This window comes from Amaranthus tricolor, chromosome 8, assembly GCF_026212465.1.
Source record: "Amaranthus tricolor cultivar Red isolate AtriRed21 chromosome 8, ASM2621246v1, whole genome shotgun sequence".
Taxonomy (NCBI): domain Eukaryota; kingdom Viridiplantae; phylum Streptophyta; class Magnoliopsida; order Caryophyllales; family Amaranthaceae; genus Amaranthus; species Amaranthus tricolor.
This window is the reverse complement of record NC_080054.1, coordinates 1,690,734-1,693,233: the sequence shown is the minus strand read 5'-3', so window position 1 is coordinate 1,693,233 and position 2,500 is coordinate 1,690,734.

Sequence of the window (2,500 nt, the reverse complement as noted above, 5' to 3'; positions counted from 1 at the left end):
TTAGGCCTCAAGCGTATCTCAACCGAAGGGACCATTGACACGAATCAGCCCGCGTACTAAGTCACGTCCTTACGTGGCCCGCAACCTTTCCTTAGGCCTCAAGCGTATCTCAACCGAAGGGACCATCGACACGAATCAGCCCGCGTACTAAGTCACGTCCTTACGTGGCCCGCAACCTTTCCTTAGGCCTCAAGCGTATCTCAACCGAAGGGACCAGCAACCGAAGGGACCATTGACACGAATCAGCCCGCGTACTAAGTCACGTCCTTCCGTGGCCCGCAACCTTTCCTTAGGCCTCAAGCGTATCTCAACCGAAGGGACCGGCAACCGAAGGGACCATTGACACGAATCAGCCCGCATACTAAGTCACGTCCTTCCGTGGCCCGTAACCTTTCCTTAGGCATCAAGCGTATCTCAACCGAAGGGACCAGCAACCGAAGGGGAAACACATTCCCACACCAACACGAATCAGCCCGCGTACTGAACCACGTCAAGAAAACCCGTCGTGCCGCCTGAGCGGGTAGTCGGGGATCACAAGACGCAGCATTTCCTTAGGCCTCAAGCATACCGTCAACCGTCAACCGTCAACCGAAAGGGGCATTGGGAGCAACCGAAGGGACGTTCCCCCAGACGAATCACCGTAGGCCAAGCTGACTAGGAAGGGCCCACTCATCGTCTGGTAGGGCCGACCAGCCACCGGAAAAAACCGATCGCCGGCGATGGCCCACGGGATGGCATTCAACGTGATGGAGGGTAGTCACCCCTCACACGCATAACGCCCATGCCTGGGCGAGGGGGTGCTGGCCATGCCAGCCCAAGGCTCCCAAACTCTTTCCCCCTATAATAGATAAAGAGATTTTTCCCTTGTGACCCTAGGGGACACCCAAATGCAAGTTAAGTTATACTAGTTTTTCCATGGACCAAAACTCACCTTTATTTGTAACATAATGTCATTTTTATGACTTGTATTGTTGGAACATATATTAAAGAAATTTTAGAAGCTGAAATTTTGAAAAAAAAAAACTTGTAAGTATTTTATTTTAATTAAATAAGGCCGAAAAACGCGAAATTAATAAAAAATAGTAAATAGTGTCAATAAATCATGAAAAATTAGGAGACACTTGAGAAAATATATATAAAGACATTGGTTTAGTTAAAAAAATTTTTTTCATTAAAAAAAGTATTTTATTTTTTTTTTCCGTTAAATTGGTGAAATAAAGGGAAAAATAATAAAAAATAGTAAAAAGTGTCAATAGATCATGAAAAATTAGGAGACACTTGAGAAAAAATATACAAATAGATTGGTTTAGTTAAAAATATTAATTTCATTAAAAAAATATTTTATTTTTTTTTTTTCCGTTAAATTGGTGAAAAATAGTGAAAAATGGATAAAAAATTGTAAAAATCTTGAAAAAATGGGAGGCTTGTTGGAAAGATATTATGAGTGAGAGTCATTGATATTATTTTCAAAAATGGGTAAAAATAAATTTTTGAATGATATAAGAGGCTAAAAGGGAGTATTTTTTATCAACTTACATTGAACTCCTTTACCACAATCTCCCTTACAAACCATAGTAATGAGAATCATTGGTATTAAGTTTGAATGATGTTTTTGATCACCTTGCAACGAACTCCCTTAAAAGCCATAATCATTAGGGGGGTCTCATGGCTCATTCTTGGCTCGGGGCTCGGGGCGAGGCTCCGGCCATGGCTCAAGGCTACCACATTGCTCCTATACCACAATCTCCCTTACAAACCATAGTAATGAGAATCATTGATATTAAGTTTGAATGATGTTTTCGATCACGTTGCAATGAACTCCCTTACAAGCCATAATCACAAGGGGGGGGTCTCATGGCTCACGGCTCGGGGTGAGGCTCTATGCTACCACCTTCTTTCCCATGGGCCATAGCGTCTTTCGTACCGCATGGCCCGAAAACCTTCACAGCACCTTGAGAGCTCACATTATATTATAACCATCCATATAGGTGCTCAGGTGCTCAAGGTGCTCAAGTGCTTAAGTGCTAAAGTGCTTAAGTGCTTAAGTGCCTTAGCGCCTTAGCGCCTAGCGCGCGCGCGTGCGTGTGTATCATTAGATTAGAAGGGTGGATTTTTCAAGATCCCCCGGCTCACTCGGGCCAAGCATATCGTTCTTGATCTCGTAGCAATGCCCACGTCTCACGAGTCGAGCGTTCCCTTCCTCGGCCCACGGGTCGGCCCGCGGGGTCACGGCCCGCGGGTCGGGTCGGGTGCGAGGCTCCGGCCATGGCTCCATGCCTACCACATGCCCAGTCGATGGCACCTTGGGCCCCAACCCTCAACTATAACCTTCCCCCTATAATAGATAAAGAGATTTTTCCCTTGTGACCCTAGGGGACACCCAAATGAGAGTTAAGTTATACTAGTTTTTCCATGGACCAAAACTCACCTTTGTTTGCAACATATTGTCTTTTTTATGACTTGTATTGTTTATATATACCTTCAAGAACATTTTTGAGTC